We start from the raw sequence: 22,293 nt of genomic DNA, 5'->3' as shown, positions 1-22,293 counted from the left end.
AAGAAAGCATGCAGACTGGTCTATGCAATGGAAAACTCACAGCAAATAGGTTGAGATGTTACAGATTACCTGCACCTGGCCTTAAGGAGTATTCGTGTCATTCTGGCAGATGATAATGATAATAGAAAAGTGAACACATGTAAATTACCCTGCAGGTACTGTTGAGCATGTGAGGAATGGAACAGTAGAAGACTGAAATTTCCTTCCAAATGACATTTTGGAAAGCAAGACCCTTGTGATTTCTTAATTAAAGGAAATTATATATCTTTTTAAAAAGTACGTTGTTTTGGTGTTGTTGCTGTTTCATTATTGGCTGGTGGAGTTGGAGCCTAGCAGTGCCCATAAATCTGGAATAAATCTGTTGAGTCTGGTACAGAATGGCAGTTAGGCAAAGCACAGTGATGTTCCTGGAGGGTTTGCCAGTTGGAAGTCGTTCTCACAGATGGAATCATCACAGTGCTGGGAGTAGTAATTGAATATTGAATCCCCTGGACTTGCTCGGTATTTACCCCTCTTATTCCTATGCAGTAGGTCTTTCTGTTTTTTACTCTTCTTTCTAAGAAACTTCCTCTTTTGCTGATTTTTTTTTATTTTTCAATTTTTATTTTTATTTTTTGCATTTCTGCTCTGTTGATTGATATTTCCAAAAACTCTTTTTAGGGTTAACATGTTTCACCCCTTCACTCTTTGTAAATCCTGACAAAGCAAAACCTTTGAATATTCAGTTTTGTTTTCTAATATGGTAAGTATATTCTGCAGCTTTCAAACACACCATGTTTTTAGAAAGTTAACAGTCAATAAGAGATAAAAAATGTGGTTCATATAGTAGAAAACCCAAACGTTGCGAGTTTAACTTCCTCCCCTGGTTCAGGAGTTAAATTCTTCAGTTGAAAAGCCAAGTGATTGAAATGCAATATAATATTCTAGTTCTAATTCAAGAACCATGGTTGAAGAGCGATGGAGAAAATGAAGAAAGGGAAAACTGACATTTTTTTTTCTTACTTCCCAAAGGTATTTTATAAGCCTAACAGCTACAGATAATCTAAAGTTTAATATTTCTGACTAAAGACTTAAAAATGTAATTACTTGTTTTGCTCTGTTCTTCCTAAGAATTGTTTGGCAATCCACATTTTCTTCAATACTACAAGTTTTGCATTAACCTTTAGGGCAACAGACTGGAATTGTTACAGGTTTTGCAATTAGCTGTGGTTGTAAAGTCAGACATTCAGAAGCAGAACTCAGTGTCAGAGTGAGCATCTGATGAAAGTACCAATGTACGTGGAGAATAAATCTGTTGCTGTAGCAACCAGTCCTCATTCTCTACCAAAGGGGAAAAACAAAAAGAAAACAAGTAAAATCCCTCAAGTTTCAATTTAAAAAGATAGCTATTCCATATGGAATTATGAATAGAATCTTTAGATTCAACATTTTAACCAATAATAAATGACAGCAACTGTTATACTTTTAATTCAATCCATCAGAAAATAACTTGTAAGCCTCTGAAAGTATACATTTTGGGCCAAAAGAAATTTGCTTCCTTTTGACAATTGGCTTATTTTGTTTTAATTTAAAAATGTACTGAAAATTCTTATGGAAGCATTTTTTCTGTGAGAATATCTGTGGCTTTCCTGGAGGTTCAGAAACAATCTTCACTGATGTAGCAGGCTGATAGATTTTCTTCTACACTGAAAGACTTTTCATGAGCATCTTCTTGAGAACTAGACAGAGATGGACATTTGTTGAGTTATAGACAAGTCTCCTGGCTTCTAGTAACCCAGTAAAAATAAGGAAGAGAACATCATACAAACACAATATATTTAAAAGCCATATATATATATATATATATATATATATATATATATATGACACAAATACAGAGACAGTAAAATAAGCCTTATGTCAAAGTATGTTTTAGAGGAGAGGACCTAAAAAGCACTTAATCGAAATGAAGTGACAAGGGAACTGCTATGTGAAATCTTTTTCCAAACAAAATGGTTTACAGGTAGCAGATGTCCGTTTTCTGGTTAAACTAGGAAATGTCCAGAATGATAAGAAATTTGGGTATGTCTGATAAAATAGTAACAGCATGGTGGAAGGAGAAAATAGGTGTTTCCAAGCATATTATCTGGTTTTGCAAAGGACTTGAAGGTGATAATAGAAAAATTACTGGGTAGATACTTGAACAAGGATATTTGTTGAGAGGCTGGAGTAGATAGGAGAGATCACAGCAGCCTGTCAGTTGAAAGCTTCCCAGTGAACAAATGTGAGACCTTATTTTCTTTATAATGTGAGTGCCTTATTTTCTTTACACAATTAGGCACCTTTTCAAATTTTCCAAGTATCTGTTATTTCTAATTTTCCAGGAATCTGTTATTGCTGTATATGCATATAGTGCTGTTAATCTGAAATTGTTTTGAGAATTCACAATTCATAAAAAATAACTTTTAAATGGCTGTGGCAGAATTTAACAGAGGGAAAAAGTCATAATGTAAACATTCCCAGTTTGTAGTAGCTATTATCACTGTTTCAATACCTTTTAGCCAGATATACCTAACAGAATAACATTTAATTTTTTGTATCATAATGCATTTTTTCTTAGTGCAGCTTAGTTACTTATGAAAATGAGGAGATACTATTTACTCACATGGAAAGAAATATAAGTGGAAATTTCAAATGTTTGTATCTACTTGGATTTCTTTAATGCACATACATGTTCTCTATTGGGGTGATCATAGCACCTTTTGGCACTAGTCTATGTTAAAACGTATCTATTTTCTTTTATGATTGGAATTTAGTTAAATTGGGATGCATGTACTACTCCAGATTTTGTTTTCTAGATTCTATGTAATCTTTTTGTTCATCAAATCTGTTGGATTAAACATCAAGGAAGACACTCATGACTGAACAAAATGAGGGAATATTTAAATCCAGGGATGAGTTCAGGTGCTGATTGTGTAAGGCTGCCTACCCCAGCCCTAAGAGTTCATATGCACGTGTGTGTATACACACACACACACACACACACACACACACACACACACACACGTGATCACTGGGTAGAAGATCACAGAATAAAACCATTGCATTTAAAGTGAAGAACCATTACAAACTGGTTCTGCTAATCTTTCCTAATAATTCCTAAACCTCTTTTTGTGATGACGTGGTTGAGACAATTTGAGGCATTTGAAATGAGGATTCAATGTGGAAATAGGTGTAGTTATATGATCTTTCTGAAAATATCCTTAGTTGAGTCATGAAATCAGTAAACTCTCCTGAGTTCCTGTGAAAGTATTGGTCTGTGGTTACTCTGTTTTGGCGTAGTTTGTCTAGAAAAGCTATAATGACTAAGCAGGGTCTTATTCAATCATGGAATAAAAACTCACATCTATATACATTTTATATATTAAATTGGTAGTAACTGGTTGATTGCATTTGAAGTGTTCTGTCCTAGGGCTAACATCTGAAAAATTCTGTTCTATATATTTTCTTTATTTTTTAAGTTGTTTTAAGTAAGAGGGTAATATGGTTGCTGTTACCCTATCAAGTCCAGCAGCAGAAGCTCCATTACAAAGTTCATAGAGCTATACATTGCATAGTCCCAGATTTATATCTTTAAACTTGATCACATACACATACACCTGTGTCACAATTGCTTTAGTATGCTCCAGTGGAATTCTCAGGCTACCGGTAGTGTGAGTTTTTTTTAGGTTCTACCTACCAACATAAAAGCAAATTTAAAAAAATGAGGATTAATAGGCATGGCATAGGGGCTCTTCTAAGGTCCTGCAAGGGAGAAAAATATCACACATTTTAAGATTGGTCAGCATGGTTCACAGACCAACTTTAACTCCTCTGAGTTTTATAAATCCCCTGAGACTGAAAAAAATAAGGCTGTAAACTTTACCCAGCCAAAGCCAAGCATTCTTATATTATTAAGCCACATTCATTTTCTTTTCTGGATTGCACTAAAAATAAAGACATTGTAAAATAAGAAAAAAATGGCAGGCGGCTGGGTGGCTTAGTCGGTTGGGCTTCCTACTTCAGCTTAGGTCATGGTCTCAACGGTCTGTGGGTTCGAGCCCCGCATCGGGCTCTGTGCTGACAGCTTGGAGCCTGGAGCCTGCTTCACATTCTGTGTCTCCCTCTCTCTCTCTGACCCTCCTGGATTGCACTCTGTCTTTCTCTCAAAAATAAATAAATATTAAAGAATTCCAAAAAAAGAAATAAGAAATGGTTAATAAGCATTTTAATTAAAGAATTGCAAGTAAAATATTCTTAAATTATTGTGGTCAAGATTCTTTTAAAACACAGAAAAGATGTTATTTTTGATTACAGGATTACAAAACCAAGTGAACATTTATTTCTACTATGACAACAGATGTGCAGGTTCAGACACTGGTACAAAATTTATGTTTTTATTTTCCAAATGAATGCCAGTGAATTTAACTGTACTCACATAAGTTACTTTAAGAGCTGTTAATACAGATATTTAGCAACTATGTCCCTAACATAAGAAACCTGCAACCTATAATTTATCAAAAAACTATTCAATATACATTTATTGAATGTCTACTCTGTTAAAAAGTCTCAAAAAGATAGAAAAGTAATGTGAATCATGGATATTTCTATTAAAGAAGTTACAATCTATTTAAAAATGATGAACATGTATACAATATAGTAAATAAGTAGTAATACAAGAAACAAGGGAGAAATACACTTCTCAGAGACTATCATATTTGTTGTGTTAAGAAAGATGTGTTGATAAAGATGGGTGTGTTAAAGATGGGATAGAAAGAAAAAGTGAAGTGTAAAGTAAGATGGTGATATAGTGACAGGAGAAGGCCTTCAACAGATGTAGGAAAGAGGTAAAGCTTATTCTGGGAGTAAGGGGTTGCACAATTTGCTTTAAAAATAAGGCACAAAAAAAGTGGAGAAACATAGTACTTTAGTTGAGTCAGGGCCATCATGCATAGGGCCATCTTGGTCCCTAGGTGACTGTGCCCTTGTGATGAAATTAATTCATACCCGTGTCTCCTTACAAGAGTTCACTGTTAGGTAATAGATACAAAATAACAATAATTATCAAAATACCAGCTTTATCACCAATTAACAAGGCCAGGGATATAAGCTAGTCATATAGTTCAAATTGTCTCCTTAATACTCTGTGAATGTATCTAAAAATGGGAGCCTTATGAGCTAACTAATGGAAGGCTGGATGTAAGGAAAGTTACCCAAATACCTACTTAGAAGACACCCTATCATGTGGATGCATTGTCAAGAAAGGGGGGTGACATATGAGCATGGCTTTTGACAAATATAAACATGACTTTTAACACATGTGACTGTGACTTTTAACACTTGACCTTAGTCACATTTAGTAAACGGCCTACATTTTGCGAAGCTTCAACAATACACACACCTTCATTAACCTTTTTTTTTAATTAGGTAGCTTTATAGAGACATATAAATTAAAGTCTCTGAAGCTTAAGCTTGATTAGCATCAAAGGAAATCCCCCTCTGTCACACACACAAAATTAGTCTGGGTGGTCTTTGAGGTGTAATGCTCTAGAAAAAATTTACATACTATGTTTTGACATGAGATAATTCTCTGCATTTGATTTAATATTTTTCTCTTTAAAAATCACCTTTTTTTCTCAAAACCATCTATAGGGAGAATTTCTTTTTATATGTATTTGATATTTTTCCTTCCTTTATCTTTCTTAATATAATTTCTGAACCCTTGAGCTATAATCTTTATAAGGTAAAACCTGACCATAAATATCAACAAATAAACTCTTTCTTGACTGAAATTACTCATTTTATGAAAATTTCACTGTTTTGTTTCAAGTTTTCATTTAAATCCTGGTTAGTTAACATATAATTTAATATTGGTTTCAGGAGTAGAATTTAGTGATTCATCACACACATATAACACCCAATGTTCATCACAGCAAGTGCCCTCCTTAATACCCATCACCAATCTAGCCCCCATCCACCACCCTCCATCAACCCACAGTTTGTACTCTATAGTTAAGAGTCTCTTATGGTTTGCCTCCTTCTCTTTTCCCACTTCCCCTATGTTCATCTGTTTTGTTTCTTAAATTCCACATATGACTGAAATCATATGGTATTTCTCCTGACTTGTTTCACTTAGCTGAATACACTCTAACTCCATCCATGTTGTTGGAAATGTCAAGATTTCATTCTTTTTGATGGCTGAGTAATAACCCATTACACACACACACACACACACACACACACACACACACACATGCATAAACCAGATCTTCCTTACCATTCATCAGTCAATGGGCATTTGGGTTCTTTCCATAATTTGGCTATTGTTGATAATGCTGCTATAAACATTGGGGTGCATGTGTCTCTTCAATTCAGTGTTTTTGTATCCTTTGGGTAAATAGCTACTAGTGCAATGGCTGGGTCATAGGGCAGTTCTATTAACTTTCTGAGGAACTTCCATACTGTCTTCCAGAGTGACTGTGCCAGTTTGTATTCCCACCAACAATGTAAGAGAGTTCCACTTTCTCTGCATCCTCACCAACATCTGTTATTTCCTTATTTCCTGTCTTGTTAATTTTAGCCATTCTGAAAGTTGTGAGGTGATATCTCATTGTAGTTTCGATTTGTATTTCCCTGATGATGAGTGATGTTGAGCATCTTTCCACGTGTCTGTAAGCCATCTGGATTTCTTCTTTGGAAAAATGTCTATTCATGTCTCCTGCCCATTTCTTAACTGGATCATTTGTTTTTGGGTGTTGAGTTTGATAAGCTCTTTATAGATTTTGAATACTTACCCTTTATCTGATATGTCTTTTGTGACTATCTTCTCCCATTCTGTAGGTCGACTTTTAGTTTTGTTGATTATTTCCTTTGCTATGTAGAAGGTTTTTTTTATCTTGATTAAGTCCAGTAGTTCATTATTTCTTTTATTTCTCTTGCTTCTGGAGACATGTCTAGTAGGAAGTTACTATGGCCAGTGTCAAAGAGGTTGCTGCCTGTGTTCTCCTATAGGATTTTGATTGTTTCCTGTCTCACATTCAGGTATTTCATCCAATTTGAATTTATTTTTGTGTAGGGTGTAGGAGAGTGGTGCAGTTTCATTCTTCTCCAGGTCGCTGTCCAGTTTACCCAATGCCATTTGTTGAAGAAACTGTCTTTTTTTCACTGGCTATTCTTTCCCACTTCATCAAAGATTAGTTGACCATATAGTTATAGGTCCATTTATGGGTTTTCTATTCTGACCCATTGTTCTGTGTGTCTGGTTTTGTTCCAGTACCAGACTTGATGACTACAGCTTTGTAATATAGCTTGAAGTGCAAAATTGTGATGCCCCAAGTTTGCTTTTCTTTCTCAAGATTGCTTTGGCTATTTAGGATATTTTGTGGTTCCCTACAGATTTTAGTACGGTTTTAGCTCTGTGAAAAATTCTGGTGGTATTTTGATAGGGATTGTATTAAATGTGTAGATTCCTTTGGGTAGTGTAGATTTTATAACAATATTTGTCCTTCCAATCCATGAGCATGGAATGTTTTTCCATTTCTTTGTGCCATTTTCAATTTCTTTCACAAACATTGTATAGTTTTCAGAGTACAGATACTTGACCTCTGTGGTTAGGTTTATTCTTAGTATCTTAGGGTTTTTGGTGCAATTGGAAATCGGGTTGATTCCTAGATTTCTCTTTCTGCAGCTTCATTATTGGTGAATAGAAATGCAACAGATTTCTGTATGTTGATTTTGTATCCTGTGACTTTGTTGAATTTATGTATTAGTTCTAGAAATTTCTTGGTGGAGTCTTTTGAGTTTTCAACAGAGGTTCATGGCATCTGTGAATGGTGAATGCTTGACTTCTTCCTTGATGATTTAGATGTCTTTTACTTCTCTTTATTGTCTAACTGCTGAAACTGGGACTTCCAGTACTATATTAAATAACAACGGTGAGAGTGGACATCACTGTTTTTTTTTCCTGACCATAAAGGAAAAGCTCCCATTTCTCCATTGAGGATGATATTACCTGTGGGTCTTTCATATATGGCCTTTATGATATTGAGGTATGTTCCCTCTATCCCTACTTTGTTGAGGGTTTTATCAAGAAAGGATGCTGTATTTTGTCAAATGCTTTGTCTGTATCTATTTAGAGGATATAAGTTTCTTATCCTTTCTTTTATTAATGTGTTTTTATTAATATCACCATTGATTGATTTGTGAATATTGAACTGCCTTCACAGACCTGGAATAAATCATGGTGAATAATTATTTTATGGTGAGTAATTATTTTAATGAACTGTTGGATTTGATTTGCTAGTATCTTGTTGATAATTTTTTCATCCATCTTCATCAAGGATATTGTCCTGTAATTCTTAGCGAGGTCTAAACAGATATAGTCATAACATTTCACCCTAAAGCAGCAGAGTACACATTATTTTTGAGAGTACATGAAACATTCTCCAGAAAAGATCACATACTGTGTCAAAAGTCGGGCCTCAACCAGTACAAAAAGACTGAGATTATGCCATGCATATTTTCAGACAACCATGCTATAAAACTTGAAGTCAACCATAAGAAATATTCGTAAAGAGCACAAATACATGGCAGTTAAAGAACATTCCACCAAATAATAAATGGGTTAACCATGAAACTGAAGAAGAAATTTTAAAACTACATGGAAGCAAATTAAAATGTATTCACAATAGTCCAAAACCTTTGGGATGTAGCAAAGCGATCATAAGAGGAAAGTATGTAGCAATAGAGGCCTATATCAAGAGGCAAGAAAAGTCTCAAATACAATCTAACCTTACACCTAAAGGAGCTAGAAAAGGAACAGCAGATAAATCCTAAATCTAGCAGAAGAAGGAAATAATAAAGATTACAGCAGAAATAAATGATATAGAAACAAACAAATAAAATGAACAGATCAATGAAACTAGGAGTTGGTTCTTTGAAAGAATTAGTAAAGTTGGTAAATCCCTAGATAGACTTAGCTAAAAGAAGAAAGAACCCAAGTTAATAAAATCATGAAGGAGAGAGGAAAGAAACACCATAGAAATATAATGATAACATAATTTAATGAAAAATTATATGCCAATAAATTTGGGCAATCTGGAAAAAGTGGATAAATTCCTAGAAGCATATAAACTACCAAAGCTGAAACAGGAAGAAATAAAAAATTTGAACAGAGGCATAACCAGCAAAGAAATTGAATCAGTATAATCAAAAATCTCCTAACAAACAAAAGTCCAGGGCCAGATGGCTTCCCAGGTAAATTCTAAATTCAAACGTTTATAGAAGAGTTAATACTCCTCTCAAATTGTTTCAAAAAATAGAATTGGAAGGAAAACTTCCAAACTCATTCTACAAGGCCAGCATTACCTTGATTCTAAAACCAGATGAGACCCTTCTAAAAAGGAAAATTTCACTTTTATCTGTATTTCTTTGTTGTAATCCCAAATTTATATATGAAAAGGAACTTTATAGGCTATGTAGTTCAAAAAAAGATGTTGAATGTTGTGTATGGTAGCTTTTCTAGTTGTTTCTTTAGCCAGTACTTGTTTACCTCTTCTGAAGGAGCTACTCATTTCCTTCTGAGGTAACCCATCACACATTACCACATTTTATTGTAACACAGTGAGTCCACAGACATTCTGAATCTTTGACAAGACTACCTTCTACTTTAACCATGATTTGAATGGCTGTTCTGTGGTCAATGTATAATCAGTTTGCTTATTTAGGGCTGGTTAGATAATTTTCATATGAATCCACTTACCATAAATTTTTACTTTGCATGCTATGCTATAATATTATATTATATGTAATTCCTTTCTGTATTCTGCAAGTCCTCACTCACCAAATCCTTTCTAATTAATTTCCATCCACCATTTTTCCTTCTCCATTTTTAATCATGTGTGGGAATATTTTGTATAGAATAGCAATATTGATAGATGCAAATAATATACTTTTTATTCACCATGGTCTATACACATTGTTATGAGCCTATATCCTTCTAAGTGTATAATTTATAAACAAGACCCTGTAAGGGAAGTGATCTTATTGTCACCATTTTCTAGTTAAGAAAGCAGATGTATAGGGGTGCCTGGGTGGCTCAGTCAGTTAAGCGTTCCACTTCAGCTCAGGTCATGATCTCACGGTTCCAGAGTTCAATCCCTGCATCAGGCTCTGTGCTGACAACTTGGAGCCTGGAGCCTGCTTTCGATTCTGTGTTCTTCTCTCTGTTCCTCCCTGGTTCACACTCTGTCTCTCAAAAATAAATAAAGATTTAATTTTTTTTTATATTAGAGATTCCTCTTTAAAAAAAAAAAGATGGGGCACCTGGGTGGCGCAGTCGGTTAAGTGTCCGACTTCAGCCAGGTCACGATCTCGCGGTCTGTGAGTTCGAGCCCCGCGTCGGGCTCTGGGCTGATGGTTCAGAGCCTGGAGCCTGTTTCCGATTCTGTGTCTCCCTCTCTCTCTGCCCCTCCCCCGTTCATGCTCTGTCTCTCTCTGTCCCCAAAATAAATAAAAGTTGAAAAAAAAAATTAAAAAAAAAAAAAAGAAAGCAGAGGTATAATTGAGGTTCATGAAATTTCCATATTCCATAGCATCAGCTAATAAGTGGCAGAAACATGATTTGAAATCATGCATGTTGGGGGACGCCTTTTTTTCCTAAATATAATTTTTTTCAGATTCTTTTTTAAATTTACATGCAAATTAGTTAGCATATAGTGCAACAGTGATTTCAGGAGTAGATTCCTTAGTGCCCGTTACCCATTTAGCCCATATCCCCTCCCACAACCCTTCCCATAACCCTCAGTTTCTTCTCCATATGTATGAGTCTCTTCTGTTTTGTCCCCCTCCCTGTTTTTATATTATTTTTTCCTTTCCTCTACGTTCATCTGTTTTGTCTTTTAAAGTCCTTATATGAGTGAAGTCATATGATTTTTGTCTTCTCTGACTGACTAATTTCATTTAGTATAATACCGTCCAGTTCCATACACATAGTTGCAAATGGCAAGATTTCATTCTTTTTGATTGCTGAGTAATACTCCATTGTATATTTATTTTATATAATTTTCTTTATGAATTCATCCATCGATGGACATTTGCGCTCTTTCCATACCTTGGCTATTGTTGATAGTGCTGCTATAAACATGGGGGTACCTGTGTCCCTTCAAAACAGCACACCTGTATCCCATGGATAAATGCCTGGTAGTGCAATTGCTGGGTCATAGGGTAGTTCTGTTTATAGTTTTTTGAGGAACATCAATACTGTTTTCCAGTGTGGCTGTACCAGCTTGCATTCCCACCAACAATGCAAAAGAGATCCTCTTTCTCCACATCCTTGCCAACATCTGTTGTTGCCTGAGTTGTTAATGTGAGCCATTCTGACAGATGTGAGGTGGGATCTCATTGTGGTTTTGATTTGTATTTCCCTGATGATGAGTGATGTTGAGCATTTTTTCGTGTGTTGGTTGGCCATCTGGATGTCTTCTTTAGAGAAGTGTGTATTAATGTCTTTTGCCCATTTCTTCACTGGATTATTTGTTTTTTGGGTGTTGACTTTGATAAGTTCTTTATAGATTTTTGATACTACCCCTTTATCTGATATGTCATTTGCAAATATCATCTCCCATTCCTTCGGTTGCCTTTTAGTTTTTCTGATTGTTTCCTTTGCTGTGCAGAAGCATTTTATTTTGATGAGGTCCCAGTAGTTGATTTTTGCTTTTGTGTCCCTTGCCTCTGGAGACGTGTTGAGTAAGAAGTTGCTGTGGCCAAGATCAAAGAGGTTTTTGCCTGCTTTCTCCTTGAGGATTTGGATGGCTTCCTGTCTTACATTAAGGTCTTTCATCCACTTTGAATTTATGTTTGTGTATGGTGTAAGAAAGTGATCCAGGTTCATTCTTCCAGTTTCTGCAGCACCACTTGCTGAAGACTCTGTCTTTATTCCATTGGATATTCTTTCCTGCTTTGTCAAAGATTAGTTGGCCATACATTTGTGGGCCCATTTCTGGGTTCTCTATTCTGTTCCTTTGATCTGAATGTCTGTTCTTGTGCCAGTCCCATACTGTCTTGATGATTACAGCTTTGTAGTATAGCTTGAAGTCCAGGATTGTGATGCCTCCTGGTTTGGTTTCTTTTTCAAGATTGCTTGGGCTATTCGGGGTCTTTTCTGGTTCCATACAAATTTTAGGATTCTTTGTTCTAGGTCTGTGAAGAATGCTGGTGTTATTTTGATAGGGATTGCATTGAATATGTAGATTGCTTAGGGTTGTATCAACATTTTAATAATATTTGTTCTTCCTATCCAGGAGCATGGAATCTTTTGCCATTTTTTTGTGTCTTCTTCAATTTCTTTCATAAGCTTTCTATAGTTTTCAGTGTATAGATTTTTAACCTCTTTGGCTAGATTTATTCCTAGTTATTTCATGGTTTTTGGTTCAATTGTAAATGGGATCAATTCCTTGATTTCTCTTTCTGTCGCCTCATTGTTGGTGTATAGGAATGCAACTGATTTCTGTGCATTGATCTTATATCCTGCAACTTTGCTGAATTCATGAATCAATTCTAGCAGTTTTTTGGTGGAATCTTTTGGGTTTTCCATATAGAGTATCATGTCATCTGCGAAGAGTGGATGTTTGACCTCCTCCTGGCCGATTTGGATGCCTTTTATTTCTTTGTGTTGCCTAATTGCTGAGGCTAAGACTTCCAATACTATGTTGAATAACAGGGGCAATAGTGAACATCCCTGTCTTGTTCCTGACCTTAGGGGGAAAGCTCTCTGTTTTTCCCCATTGAGGATGATATTAGCATTGGGTTGTTCATATATGGCTTTTATGATATTGAGGTATGCTCCTTCTATCCCTACTTTCTTGAGGGTTTTTATCAAGAAAGGATGCTGTATCTTGTCAAATGCTTTCTCTGCATCTATTGATAGGATCATATGGTTCTTGTCCTTTCTTTTATTGATGTGATTAATCACATTAATTGTTTTGCAGATATTGAACCAGCCCTGTATCCCAGGTATAAATCCCACTTGGTCATGGTGAATAATTTTTTTAATATATTGTTGGATCTGGTTGGCTAGTATTTTGTTGAGGATTTTGCATCTATGTTCATCAGGGAAATTCGTCTATAGTTCTTTTTAGTATGGTCTCTGGTTTTGGAATCAAGGTGATGCTGGCTTCATAGACAGAGTTTGGAAGTTTTCCTTGAATTTCTATTTTTTTGGAACAGCTTGAAGAGAATAGGTGTTAACTCTTCCTTAAGGAATGTTTAAGGTGTTAACATTCCTTAAATGTTTGGTAGAGTTCTGTAAAGTCATCTGGCTCTGGATTCTTGTTATTTGGCAGATTTTTGATTACTAATTCGATTTACTTACTGGTTATGGGTCTGTTCAAAGTTTATATTTCTTCTTGTTTCAGTTTTGGTAGTGTATATGTATCTAGGAATTTGTCCATTTCTTCCAGATTACCCATTTTATTGGCATATAATTGCTCCTGATATTCTCTTATTATTGTTTTTACCTGTTGTGTTGGTTGTGATCTCTCCTCTTTCATTCTTGATTTTATTTATTTAGGTCCTTTCCTTTTTCTTTTTGATCAAACTGGCTAGTGGTTTATCAATTTTGTTAATTCTTTCAAAGAACCAGCTTCTGGTTTCATTGATCTGTTCTACTGTGTTTTTGGTTTCAATAGCATTAATTTCTGCTCTAATCTTTATTATTTCCTGTCTTCTGCTGTTTCTGGGTTTTATTTGCTGTTCTTTTCCAGCTCCTTAAGGCGTAAGATTAGGATGTGTATCTGAGATCTTTCTTCCTTCTTTAGGAAGCCCTGGATTGTTATATACTTTCCTCTTATGACCGCCTTTGATGCATCCCACAGGTTTTGGGCTGTGGTGTTATCATTTTCATTGACTTCCATATACTTTTTAATTTCCTCTTTAACTGTTTGGTTAGCTCATTCATTCTTTAGTAGGATGTTCTTCAGTCTCCAAGTATTTGTTACCTTTCCAAAGTTTTTCTTGTGGTTGATTTTAAATTTCATAGTGTTGTGGTCTGAAAATATGCACAGTATGATCTTGATCTTTTTGTACTTACTTAGGCTGATTTGTGTCCCATTATATGGTCTATTCTAGAGAACGTTCCATGTACACTGGAGAAGAATGCATATTCTGCTGCTTTAGGATGAAATGTTCTGAATATATCTGTTAAGTGCATCTGGTCCAGTGTGTCATTGAAAGCCATTTTTTCCTTGTTGATTTTTTGATTAGATGATCTTTCCATTGCTGTTGAGGGAGGGGGGAGTGTTGAAGTCTCCTACAATTATGTATTACTATTGATGAGTTTCTTTATGATTGTGATTAATCGATTTATATATATGGGTGCTTTCACATTTGGCACATAAATGTTTACAATTGCTAGGTCTTCTTGGTGGATAGACCCCTTAATTATGATATAATGCCCGTCTTCATCTCGCTAGAGTCTTTATTTTAAAGTTTAGATTGTCTGATATAAGTATGGTTACTCCAGGTTTTTTGTTGTTGACCGTTAGCATGATAGATGGTTCTCCATCCCCTTATTTTCAATCTGAAGGTGTCTTTAGGTCTAAAGTGGATCTCTTGAAAACAGCATATAGATGGGTCTTGTTTTATCCATTCTGTTACCCTATGTCCTTTGATTGGAGCATTGAGTCCATTGACGTTTAGAGTGAGTACTGAAAGATATGAATTTATTGCCATTATGATGCTTGTAGAGTTGGAGTTTCTGGTGGTGTTCTCTGGTGCTTTCTAATCTTTTACTGTTTTTGGTATATATATATATTTTCATCTATTTCGCCCCTCATAGAGTCCCCCTTAAAATTTCTTGCAGGGCTGGGTTATTGGTACAAACTCCTTTAATTTTTGTTTGTCTGAGAAACTTTTTATTTCTCCTTCTATTTTGAATGACAGCCTTGCTGGATAAAGAATTTTTTGTTGCATATTTTTCTGATTCAGTACACTGAATATATCCTGCCACTCCTTTCTGGCCTGCCAAGTTTCTGTGGCTAGGTCTGCTGCAAACCTGAACTGTCTTCCCTTGTATGTTAGGGACCTTTTTTTCCCTTGCTGCTTTCATGATTCTCTCCTTGCCTGAGTGTTTTGTGAATTTGACTATGACATGCCTTGTTGATGGTTGATTTTTGTTGAATCTTTTGGGGGTCCTCTGTGCTTCCTGGATTTTGATGTCTGTGTCTTTCTCCAGGTTAGGAAAGTTTTCTGCTATGATTTGCTCACATAACCCTTCTACCCTAATTTCTCTCTCTTCCTTTTCTGGGACCCCTATGATTCTGATGTTGTTCCTTTTTAATGAGTCACTGATATCTCTAATTCTTCAATTGTGCTCCTTTGCCTTAATCTCCGTCTTTTTTCCCTACTTCATTATTCTCTATAAGTTTGTCCTCTATATCGCTGATCTCTGTTCTGCCTCATCCATCCTTCCCACCGCTGCATCCATCCATGATTACAGCTCAGTTATAGCATTTTTAATTTCATTCAGGCTATTTGTTACTTCTTTTATCTATGCAGAAAGGGATACTTATCTATTTTCGACTCCAGCTAGTATTCTTATTATCATGATTCTAAAATCTGGTTCAGACATCTTGCTTGTATATGTGTTGGTTAAATCCCTGGCTGTCGTTTCTTCGTGTTCTTTCTTTTGGGGTGAATTCCTTCGTTTGTCATTTTTAAAGGGAGAAAAGGAATTAATGAGGTAGAAAAATTGAATTTAAAAAAATATTAAAATTAAAAAAATATTAAAATTAAAATTTAAACACACACACACACACACACACACACACACAAATCGAATAGATGATGCTAGATCCTGGGTGTGTTTTGGTCTGGGTTTTGAAGTGGTTTGACAGATTAGAGAAAAGGGGGGTAGAAAAGAAAAGAAAAAAAAATGAAATTGTTTGAGAATTTGAAAAAAATGAATACACTGAAGTAGACTAAAATGAGATGATGGGGGTAAAATAGAATTTCAAAAAAATATACACAAAAGTAAAGAATATAGTAGAAAAAAATTAAAGAAAAATATTTTTTAATAAAAATTAAAAATAAATATGATTTTTTTCTTTTTCTGTAGTCAAGAAAAAAGAAAGGAAACAAAAAAGAGAAAAAAGTTTAAAAAAAGAAGGAAAAAAAGGAAATCATTTGAAAATTTGAAAAAGTGAATACACTGTAGTAGACTAAAATAAAATAATGGAAGTAAATTGAATTTGAAAAATTTACATAAAAGCAAAAAATGTAAAAAAATAAGTAAAAAATTTTAATAGAAGTTGAAAGTAAAAATGAGTTTTTCTCTTTCTGCATTCAAGAAAAGAAACAAAAAAGAGAAAAAAGAAAAAGAAAAATAATAAAAAGGAAATTGTTTGAAAGTTTGAAAAGGTGAATACACTGATAATAGACTAAAATAAAATGATGGAAGTAGAATACAATTTGAAAAAAATTACACGAAGATAAAAACTATAGTAATAAAAATTAAAGAAAAATATTTTTAATAAAAATTGAAAATAAAAATGAATTTTTTCTCTTTCTGTACTCAAGAAAAAGAAAAGTGTAAAAGAGAAAAAGGAAAAAAGAAAGAAAGAAAATTGAATAGATAAACCTGCTAACAGATTGAAGTAGGACTAAAATCATGCATGTTGGGGGATGCCTTTTGGGCTCAGTCCATTAAGTGTCCAACTTGATTTTGGCTCAGATCATGATCTCATGGTTCATTAGTTTGAGCTCTATGTTGGGCTCTGCACTGAGAGCATGGGGCCTGCTTGGGATTTTCTCTCTTCTTCACTCTCTGCCCCTCCCCGATTCTGTCTCTCTGAAAAATAAACAAACATTTAAAACAAATAAAGTAAATTTATGCATGTTGGGTGCCTGGGTGGCTCAGTTGTTTGAGTGACTTACTTTTGATTTTGGCTCAGTTCATGATCTCCTGGTTTGTGAGATCAAGCCCTGCATCAGGCTCTGTGCTGACAGCACGGAGCCTGCTTAAGATTCTCGTTACTTCTCTCTCTGTGCCTCCCCTGCTTATGTTCTCTCTCTCTCTCTTTCAAAATGCATAAATAAACATTAAAAAAATAAGATAAAATCATGCATGTTTGTCTTCACATCTCCTTCTTTAGCTCCAAACCCATGGTACCTCTCATATGCAAGTCTGTTTCAAATGAAAAATATGAGCTGTAGTTACTATGGATATGAACCAACATTCTTTCCTCTGTAGATCCAACTACATAATTTGTGGGACTCAATCAAAAAAGAAAAAAATCTTGAATACCTTTGTTCATATAGTAGCACATAGCAAACAGTAATAATAGCAAGTAGTTAAGTAATTGCTGATAAAAATACCAAAATATACAGCATTTTCCTTTGTGTGCTCTTTAATTGTTATGTTGTCTTTTATTTGGTATTTAATGCCATTCTAAGAAAAGAAAAACTGAAATTTGAAGTCATTATCAGCATCTTTTAGTGTTCATCTATATTTTAGTGTTCATCTATATTTTAGTGTTCATCTATATTTTAAAATGAGAGTTTCAATACAAATATGAGAGTTTTTAATTCATAAGCAGCATCACCTAAAATAATTTTTTAACTCGCCAAACATGTATATGTTTTGTTCTTACTAGAATATTGGAACTGCAAATCTAACAGGACTTTTTATTTTACTTCTGATATAAGGTAGTATATTTTACTAGTATTCTCCCTTCAACTTACTGGTGAGTAAGTAAGTACTGAAAAGGAAGGTAATTCTGAGTTGCCTTATCTTTCTCTACTTTTCATTCTGTGTCATCATTTTCAGTTAAAATGGTTATTTAGCTAATACAGGCAAATAACACAAAGAATATAATTTCTCTTGACTCTGTGTTTCTTAGAAATCCTTTGCCTTCTTTTTCTTTGTTCAGAGTAAGTTATTGTTGGAATGGAAATCATGACCTCTTGGGGCTCTTAGTGTCTCCATTTGCTTTGTTGTAGACATAACACACTTCATTTATCCTTATTTTGAGCCTAGCTCTACCCCACACATCACAGGTGCACCACATTTATGCGTTCATTCTTGTAGGGCTCTGGGAATGCTATGTGTGAATGGGTGGCAAGAAATGGCAGGAAAACATGTTGCATACATCTCCTCTGCTTACCCTCTCATTCCATTTTCTTACCTGACGTCATTTTCAAAACACATGTTCCAAGATAAAATTGTCAGTAATTCCAGGAGGTAACAGCAAAAAATTGAACTTAATGTGAGGTCCTATATGATCGCATGATTCATGCCCACAAAGCTGGGTCAGATCTTCTGTAAACTGTTTGATTTGAGGGTGTCACTTCTTGCGTATTGTATATATTATTATAATTTGTATGTATAACTTCCAAATCATAGTATACATACAGACTTAAATATTAAATTTTTAATAGTGAATATATTTTGAGGTGATGGAGATGTCAGGTGTTTGTTTATATGTGTGATCATATATATGTACATAGATACATACAGATATATGCATATATATGTATATATGTATATATGTATATGCACACCCACAGTTTTATCTTACAGATATGGGTTTGATCATTTTTTTGTTGTTGTTGATAATAAGCGCCTACTTCTAAAACACTTTGATATATAGTCTTCAAAAACAGATTTTAAGCAACAGCAATAAAAGTATTTTTCCAAGTTTCCAAATATCTACACATCCATTAAGATCCAACTTATTTATAGTCTTAAGGTTGATGCTGCTTATTCTGTCATTCAAGTACTTATTATTTTCATTTTTTGGCACAATAGCTACCTGACCATATTCAAATGTACTATTATGTCAAAAATTTAATTGTTTACCTGGCTCTTTCTAAGTTAGTCTGTGTACTCACTGAGACAGATTCTTCTTATTTATGGTTCAACTGGTGGAACCTAATATACTTGCTATCCCTAATATATAAGTACTACAGTTTAATATTGAATTAATGAGTTTAGTAAAAGTAAATCCTAATTTTTAGATTTCCTCTTAAATACTATGCTAGATATGTTCATGTTCCATGTTATATACCTGGGTTTCAAGAAATGTTAACTAAGAATTTTTCAGAAAAACAGCAGCCGAGAGTACTCAGAATATTTCTTCTCTGTTGGAAATAGAGTTAGACATCTGTAAGTCCTCAGGCCAATGTAAAGGAAACATCTGTGAACCACACATTAAATTGTTTTCCAGGGAAACCAACCCACACACAAAATCTACCACGTTTGAGCCAGAAGGGAAAACAAAATAAATTTACAAAGTCAGAAAATTCCAGAAATGGAGTTGTGATTTATTGATCTACTCCCACCATTGATGTCATGATGATATCATTGGCCAAGTGAATTTATCAAAGTGGATTGCTTAACAAGACAAAAGTGCAAATTGGGCTATTTACCAGAATTTCAAGGTTTGCCAATTTTGTATCAAATTTCAATCAGTTAAATAAATACAACCTTGAATAGATTAATTCAGAAGCCTATACAGTCTCCTGTGTAAAAACAGCAACACTTCAGAAAGCACTAAGAACAATTTGGTTTTTTTTTAATGTTTGTTTATTTTGAGTGTGAGAGAGAGAATGTGCACAAGTGGGAGAGGGGCAGAGGTTAGGGAGGGAGGGAGGAAGAGAGAGAGAGAATCGAAAGCAGGTTCCATGAATGCTCAACCAACTGTCCCGGAAAAATTTGTTTTTGTTTGTTTGTTTGTTTGTTTAACTTATAGTCCAAAATCTGGCCATCTCTGTTGTGGCAAGGATGGTGAGATCAGCAAAGGCAATACTGACTCAAAACAGATCACACCCCATCTGAACTTCCATAACCCAATCTGGTCTATTTTTTTTAATTTTTTTAAATGTTTATTTATTTTTGAGAGAGACAGAGACAGAATGCGAGTGGGTTAGGGGCAGAGAGAGAGGCAGACACAAAATCTGAAACAGGCTCCAGGCTCCGAACTGTCAGCACAGAGCCCAACGCCAGGCTCGAACTCGGAGCCACAAGATCATGACCTGAGCTGAAGTTGGCCGTCCTACCGACAGAGCCACCCAGGCGCCCCTGGTCTATTTTTGTTTTAAATAATTTTTTTTCAATTGAATTATAGCTGACACACTACGTTATATTATTTAAGATGTATAACATAGTGGTTCCACATAATATATGTACATTACTTTTAGCAAACCTTTTGTTTGGAATATTTTAAAGACATATTGTTAACGTAGTACAGAAAATTCCCATTCACCTTTCACCCAGTTCTCCTAATGTTAACAAGGCAATGATACTCTTGTCAAAGTTAATACATTAACACTGGTACATTACTATTATTTAAATTACAACTTTACTCATATTTTATCAGTTTCCACAACTGTAATTTATCTGTTCTTGGATCTAAACTAGGATATCACTTTGGCCATAGTCGCTGTATTTACTTAGTCTCTTCTGACTTGTGACAATTTTTTATGCTTATTTTTCGTGACCTTAAGAGTTTTGAAGAGTATTGGTCAGGTACTCAGTTGGGTTTGTTTGATGTTATCCTCAAAATTAAGATGGAGGTATGGAGCTTTGGAAAAAGTCCTGTAGAGATAAACTGTATTTCTCATTTCATCATATCAGAAGATGCATGCTGTTAGCATGACTTATCACTGTGACATTAAACTTGATCATTTGGTTGAGATCTTCCAAGTTCCTTTACTGTAAAAGTTACTGTTTTTATTTTTACACTCTATGTTCTATGGAAGCAAGTCGCCAAGTCTAGAAAACACTAAAGAGGAGGATATTTAATCTCTATTCAAGGAAGGCAATTTTCTTTAAAGATGGTAATTTGTAAGAAAAATTTGTCATTTTTGCCTCATTCAATAATTTATTTATGTAAGTATAAACTTCTGTACAGTTATTTCATACTTCATGTCGTACTCTACCATTTCATTACTTGTTGCTCAAGTTTCTTCAGCTCTTGCTGTTGGGTTGGATGCCCTTCCAGGTTGGCTCTTGTTTAGCTTTGGTAAGTCACCATACTTTCCTTAACACTGTAAAATGTAGATTCATACTAGATTTCTCTCACTCGAACCTGGGGATCAGTTATTTTCTGAAGTGTTTTCATTCCTTTTACTGAAGGAAGGGTATTAGACACTGAAAGATGATATTAAACACTCCAACCTGGACTCCATGTATGGTTAAGCTATTAGAATATAACTGCTTCTAAGTTATCTCAGCAGGCAGGGCTAAAAATACAAGCATATGTACTAATCCATTTATTCACACATATCCATAATTATCTCTGTGCAAACATATATATGACTTTATATTGATATCTCAGATTCTAATCCAGCATCATGGGGTCATTGTGATTTATTTACAATTTCCTAATTTGAGAGTGAGAAATCTGTCTCCCATTAACTACAACTTAATTATTTTGTTCAGACCTTAATAGTTATAGCATAGTTTCAGAATGGATAAACCATACCCTGAGGAGAAGTTACCAAATAGAGCAGTGTTTATGTACAATTACTTTGGTCTTTAGTCTTACAGCTGTTTCTCAAAGCAAAATCCTTCAAACTTGCTTATGTCAGCTCTTGTTTTTCCCACTGCCTCAAATAAGATTGTGTCATCTATTTGCAATATAGTTATGTTCATTTTCCCTACCCTACATTCCATCCCTGGACTCCCAAATCTAGTTGAATTTGGGATTTTTTGCATGTATTAAATTTTGCTCTGGATGTGCAGTTTATAAGGGTTTTGATAAGCATACCATCCTGTGTCCATCACTCCAGTAGCACACAGAGCAGTTGTGACATTACCCTAAAGTTTTCTCTGCACAGCCCATTTGCCGTCACTGCTGCCTCCTCTATCCCAAACACTAGCAACTGTTGATCTATTTTCCGAGTAAGGTTCCATGTCCCTCTTGAATCTGGCTTCTTTCACTTACTAAAATGGCCTTAAGATTTATTTATGTCTCTGTATGACTCAGCAGTTTGCTTTCTTTCATTGCTAAGTATTCCACTGCACAACTGAAAAACAGTTTGCTTATTCATTTACCTGTTAAAAGACACTTCGTTGTTTACAGTTATAAGTTAATAGGAATAAAGCTCCTATAAGCTATAAATATGCACATAAAAGTTTTTGTGTGAAGGTGTATTTTCCATTTACTTGGGTAAAGACAAATAAGTGGAATTGTTAGGTTAAAAACCATGTGTAGGTTCAAGTGTATCAGAAACTTCTACACTGTCCTAAAAGTGATTTAACTGTCATGTATTCCCACC

The sequence above is a fragment of the Prionailurus viverrinus genome, chromosome A1 (assembly GCF_022837055.1).
Source record: "Prionailurus viverrinus isolate Anna chromosome A1, UM_Priviv_1.0, whole genome shotgun sequence".
Lineage (NCBI taxonomy): Eukaryota > Metazoa > Chordata > Mammalia > Carnivora > Felidae > Prionailurus > Prionailurus viverrinus.
The sequence above is the reverse complement of the archived record's forward strand: the minus strand, read 5'-3'. Positions refer to the sequence as shown.